The 6,822-nt window shown below is 39.3% G+C and overlaps 1 pseudogene; it reads right to left on the reverse strand.

The window, feature by feature from the left end:
* Nucleotides 1-369: 369 nt before the first annotated feature.
* Nucleotides 370-469, reverse strand: LOC150021174 (U2 spliceosomal RNA; annotated as a pseudogene).
* Between the last annotated feature and the right edge of the window lie 6,353 nt (nucleotides 470-6,822).

Here is a 6,822-nt window from a genome sequence, read left to right on the forward strand (position 1 = left end):
TGGAAACCAAGGCAGGTTCTTTTTGTTTGGCAATCGGAAGAATATGCGAGGTAAAGTTGGATTCTCTGACGTCCCTTTATTACAGATATTATTACAACATTCACGCATGGACCCACAGCAGGCACGCCCTGAACCACCAGCTGGCCACCAACCATGCTCCCACCGTTTGCTGTGCAACCCTTGCCACTGCTTATATACTATGCATAGACAAAGCCAGCTACTAGAAAAAATATGACATCAAGCTTATATAACTGTGAGTGTGCTGTGCATGTGAATCTATTATCTCTAAGCATCCCACATCTGGGTATCTGGGGTTAGGGAGCCTAACAAACTCTATTGTCCTCACACTGTCTGATTAAGTCAGTGGCCAAATGTTTCCTGTCACTTAAACATAATATAAGAAAATATGAATTTCAGCTGATAAGAACAGATAGTTCACTTGATCTTAGCCAAAAGGCTGAGAAATAGGGCTGAGTTAAAGAGTAAAAGGATTAAGAAAAAAAAATAAAAAAAGAAAGAAAAAGAAAAAGAAGTATCATAGATACATATGGTGATTACCAGAGGGAAATGGGGGTGGGGAAGTTAGAATATGGTGAAGAGGGGATAAATGGTGATGGAAGGAGACTTAACTTGAGACGGTGAACACACAATGCAATATGCAGATGATGTATTACAGAATTGTACAGTTGAAACCTACATAATTTTATTAACCAATGTCACCACAATAAATTCGATAAAAAAGAAAGTAGACATTAAAAACTGATTTTGATAATTAAAAAGATAAATTTATGTTATAGTAATGAATTAGTTAAATATTTTACAGCTATTATATAACAGGGTACTTAAAGGGACCATATTTTACTTTATAAAATATGAAAATTAAAATGTATTAAATAATAACCTGCTTATTTACAAACATAAATTTAACCAACAAACATTTAATCATAAATATTTCAGATATACACCTTATATGTTGAATGTAGGGCAACACATAAATATAAAGAGGGGGTAACATATAAAATGATAGAAACTATAGAAAAGAAGACAACTACACTCACACACATTTTATTCAGTTCTAAGTAAAATACACTTTTCTAGTAGTGGGATCATATAGAAGTAAAGATTCTGTTCACATATTTAAATTAGATTTACAAAGCTTCTATAAATGTGTTAAAACAGATTCACATAAATCACTAAAATGTCATTTGAAAAAAAAAGTTACATTTATTATCTGATAGTGCATCACACCACATCAGTCACATTTACATATTATGCACCCTGGGAATATGTTAGGACTAGAAAAAAATTTCAGCTTATCTAAAAAGTAGCAAAAATACAACTTTATTCTATTGTGGGATTATGGGACTTCAATTTTATAAGTTTTTCGACTATTTTTTCTTCCCTCTTTTTTCTCCCTCCCTTCCTCACTCCCTGTTTCCCTTCCTTCCTACTTTGCTTCCTTTCTTCCTTTTCACGTCTCATTTTTCTTTAGCCTTTCTTTTCTTATTATGCTCACTGAAATGATTATGGTTATTATAGGAAGTTTCCAATTTGTGGCTTTAGGACATTTTGAATTTACATTAAACTTTTGCTGTTCAGTGTGAATTTAGTCAATATAAATTACTGGCAAGCCTGAGTCCCAGAATTCATTTTATTTTCTTTTAATTTCCTGTTAAGTTATCCAAGAACAGGATGATATTATACAGGAAATGTCTTGGACAATGATGTTACAACCATCACTTGATGAAGAACTTGTTTTCAACCTTATAAAACAGCAGGGTGACCTTCTGTTCCCAAGGGGGCCTCAGATGCACTAAGTAACACTTTAGCTCTTTGAAATAGCTGTTCAGTGTTACAAATATTCAGGTGACTGACTAATGGTTTCCTTCTTCCATAAGATAGGCTCTGGGATGCTTTAGGATGACTTGAAACTGGGATGACTCTTGGGAGCTAGGTTTGATATGACATGGTCTCAAGGTGTCCCTGTCCTAAATTTCTTCCAGATAGTCTGTTGAGTTCTAAAAGTTCCCTGGAAACAAATCCTCTGTTAGCACAAAGAGAGAAACATAAAAAAGGAAGGTCAACGCCTTATTTTGTGCCCCCAGGGTACAGTATAACATAGTGGGTAGAAGCTCTAGCTCTAAGGTTGAAAATGCTTGGCTACAATAACTAGTTCTATCTCATAACCAGAGCCTCAGTTTCCTCATTAATAGTAATAATGACAATAATAACAAATAATACTTATTTAATGGGATTGTGGTGATGATTAAATGAAAACAATGCTAGCTCAACATAAATACTAAATGTTATCTATTAATATTGTTATTATTGCTATTATTATCTTAAATGTCAGTAGTTAATCTGGCCATAGCTGAGTGACTACTGGGACTTTTCTCATTATATCAATTCTAAGAATAACATACAACAGTTGTGATAACTGTATATGTAGAGAACTAAGAACGTTAATAAGTAGAATTCAAAATGCAAGTGGATGCTTTAATTTAAATATTCATAACCAGTTTATCTAGAGTGAGGAAAACTTTGTATTTTGAGTCAATTTACTTTATTCAGTTTTATGCAAAAACTTCTCATTTCCTTGGTTTTATAATGAGACATAATATTTAAGGACACCAGAGGGGAAAATGGCGGAGCAGTGAGGGGAGGCTGCGCTTTCTAGCTCCCGAGACCTGTCCGTAGTTTGGACTAATTGCAGACAGAACATCTTAGTTAACATCTGGATACTGGCAGGATTTAAGCCTTGGCACTGCTGGATAAGAGAAGACCATCTGGGAGTGACCTGTTTGGTGAGGACAGTGGATGAGAAAGGGATGAGATGGGATTTCTGACTGGGTTGGCTTCCCAATCTGTGGCTGGAAGTACACAAAGACTTTTTAATGAACACAGGCTTCCCCAGAGAGGAATCGGGTGGAGAGCGGGGCTCTGCCCGCTGGGAGAGCCAGGAGTGGGCCAGGTGGCATCTGGCACTGAGCGGCAAGTAACAGCATACTGCTGTGTATGTAAGAATGTGTTTTTCATTTTTCTTTTTCCCTTGTATTCTTCAGAGAAGGGAGGAGAGGTTAGGGGTGGGACAAGATTCTTGAGGAGCGCAGGTGCAGAAGTGCACTCGCCCACTCCCCAACATCCCCCCGGGTCACACAACAGCACACAGAGAGGTGCCCCCATCCGCTGGCCCAGGCGTGCAACCAACTCACTGTCCACCTCATCCAGGTGCCCCTCGGGCCTGCCCCAACAGGCATAAAATCAACGTGCCAGCCGACAGGCACAGATGCCCACCTCCACTGTGTTCAGGTGCCTGCGGCCCCACCCCAACAGGCGCAAAATCAACCCTCTGGGCACGCAGGCCACTGTGTGCAGACACCCCTGGCCTGCCCCAATAGGCGCCAAACCAACGCTGGCCACTTGCCCAGGCGCTACTCGTGCACGCCCAAGCAGGCGCAAGAACAGCAGGCAGCTGCAGCTCACAGACGCCCACCTCCACCGTGCACAAGTGTCCAGAGCCCCACCCCAATGGGTGGAAGACCAACTCCCCAGGCTAGTGTGCAGGCTACCACATGCGTGCACACATGCGCAAGCACCACAGCTAGCTCCAATAGGCGCAAAACGAATGCACTGGCCAGTGCTGGTATCACCCGGGCGTGTGACTCAGCGGGCATGAGGCTAGCATGCCCAGTGCCGCATACATGCACACCCCGCTGCCGCCACGCCCAGGAACCAAACCAATGAGCTGGCCACTGCACCCAGGTGCCACCCGGGCATGCCCCAGTGTGCGTGAAACCAATGCGCCACCCACCCCAATAGGCCCACAACAAACCCGCCCACAGATGAGTAGAGGCCTCACCCTCCACCTGAACAGGAGAGCAACCCTGGTGCGCAGCAGGTCAACCCACCCCTGGCCTTCATGAGGGAAGGCGCTCACCTCTGGCAGAGGACAAAAGACAGTTTAATGAACTAGAGGCACTTTGTAATAAGTTTTGGGTGCTGGCTCTTGAGAAAGAGCTGGGAGAGCAGTGGACTAGGTCCTAGTACAGAAGCATCACAAGTGCTTCAGGAGAAATTACTTAAGCAGTCTGGTCTCCTCCAAGTGGCATCAACTGGAGACAGCAGCTCAACAACTGTATACAAGTAATTGACAAGATAAAGGCAGAAAATAAAAGTAGATCAATCTAAGAAGTAGAAACAAGACCAGTGCTCAAAAGGGAAGGCGGAATGACACCCCACCAAACAGAAACAACACTCCACCAAAAAGAAAGGAGGCATTCCCAGAAGAAAGGATAGACAACATAGAAGCAAGCAAGTTATCAGACATGAAATTCAAAACAATAGTAATGAGGAAGCTCAATGAACTCGACAAACTCAAAGAAAATTATAACAATCTCCAGGGGAGCTATAAAGAGCTCCAGGGAACCTCTAAGAAGCATACTGAAAACTACACCAGCATAAAAAAAAGACATAGAAACTATCAACAAGAACCAGGAAGGAATGAAGAATACAATTTCTGAACTGAAGAACACAGTAGAATCAATCAAAAGCAGGCTAAATGAAGCAGAGGACTAGATCCATGAGTTAGAGGACAACATCGAAAAAAATTCCCAAACAATACAACAAAATGAAATAAGACTGAAAAAGAATGAAGAGGCTTTAAGAGAACTGCAGGACAACACGAGACGAAACAACATTCAAATCATAGGGATAAAGAAGGAGGAAAAGAAGAGTAAGGGATAGAAAACTTGATTGAAAAAGTAATGACAGAAAATTTTCCTAACTTGATGAGAGAAAAAGTCATGTGAGTCCAAGAAGCACAGAGGGTCCCAATGAAAATAAATCCAAAATGGCCTACTCCAAGGCACATCATAATTAAAATGGCAACATTCAAAGACAAAGAGAGAATCCTAAAAGCAGCAGGAGAAAAACAGCAAATGATATACAAGGGAACTCTGATAAGGTTATCAACTGATTTCTCAATGGAAACACTACAAGCCAGAAGGGAATGGCAAAAAATATTCCAAGCAATGAAAAACAAAGGCCTACAACCAAGAATACTTTACCAGAAAGGCTCTCCTTCATAATGGAAGGTGAAATAAGAAGTTTACCAGACAAAGGAAGACTAAAAGAATACATTTCCACCAAACCAGCTTTGCAAGAGATGCTAAAGGGAATGCTGTAAGAAAAAGAAGAAAAAGAGAGAGAGAGAGAGAGGAACACAGGAACAAAAGGAAATGAATAAATACCTGTCAATAATAACCTTAAATGTAAATGAAATAAATGCTCCAATTAAAAGACATAGGGTAGCAGATTGGATATGAAAACATGACCCATGTATATGCTGCCTACAAGAGACAAACCTCAAACAAAAGATCTACACAGACTGAAAGTGAAGGGATGGAAAAAAGTATTCCAAGTAAATGGACATGAAAAAAAAGCTGGGATAGCAATACTTTTATCAGACAAAACAGATTTCACAGCAAAGGCCATAAAAAGAGACAAAGAAGGACATTTTATAATACTTAAGGGAACAATCCATCAAGAAGATATAACCCTCATACACATATATGCATCCAACATAGGTGCACCAAAATATATAAGGAAAATATTAGAAGACTACAAAAAATATACCAACAGCAACACACTCATAGGAGGGGACTTTAATACTGTCAACAATGGACAGATCTTCGAAGTAAAGAAACACCAAGGATATTGAGGCTTTGAACAACACTCTAGACAAAATGGACTTAATTGATATACATAGAACTTTTCACCCCAGAGAAGCAAAATATATATTCTTTTCAAAAGCACATTGCACATTTTCAAAGGTAGACCACATGGCAGGACACAAAACAAGCCTCAACAAATTCAAGAAAATTGAAATTATATCAAGCATCTTCACAGATCACAATGCCCTGAAACTAGAAGTCAACCTCAAGGAAAAAGCTCAAAAACACTCAGACTCATGGAGAATGAATAACATGATATTAAATAATGAATGGGTTAACAATGACATCAAGGAATAAATCAAGTAAGTTTCTGGAAACAAATGACAATGAACACACAACAGCCCCAAACCTATGGGATACAGCAAAAGCAGTCCTGAGAGGAAAGTTCATACCAATACAGGCCTACCTAAAAAGGATAGAAGAATCCGAAATAAAAATTCTAACCCTACAACTACAAGAACTAGAACAACAACAACAAACAAAGCCCAGAATGAGTAGAAGGAAGTAAATCATCAAGATCAGAGCAGAATTAAATGCCATAGAGGCTAAACAATTCAAAAGATCAACAAAAGTAGGAACTGGTTCTTTGAAAAGATAAACAATATTGACAAGCCTTTAGCTAGGTTCATCAAGAAAAAAAGAGAGAGAACCCAAATAAACAAAATCAGAAACAAAAAAGAAGATATCACAACCAATATCACAGAAATACAAACAATTGTAAGAAATTACTACAAACAACTACATGGTAAGAAACTTGACAACCTAGATGAAATGGACAAATTTCTAGAAACATATAATCTTCCAAAACTAAATCAAAAAGAAGCAGAAAGCCTGAACAGACTGATAACAAAGAGTGAAATTGAAACAGTAATAAAAAAAAACTTCCATTGCACAAAATCCCTGGACCGGATGGCTTCACAGGCGAATTTTACAAAACATTTAGGGAAGAACTAACACCTACTCTTCTCAAACTATTCCAAAAAACCCAAGAAGAGGGAAGACTCCCAAACTCTTTCTATGAAACCAGTATTACCCTAATTCCAAAACCAGGTCAAGACACAACAAAGAAAGAAAACTACAGGCCAATATC

Source organism: Furipterus horrens, unplaced genomic scaffold (assembly GCF_987537825.1).
Source record: "Furipterus horrens unplaced genomic scaffold, mFurHor1.1.pri manual_scaffold_1, whole genome shotgun sequence".
NCBI classification, from domain to species: Eukaryota; Metazoa; Chordata; class Mammalia; order Chiroptera; family Furipteridae; genus Furipterus; species Furipterus horrens.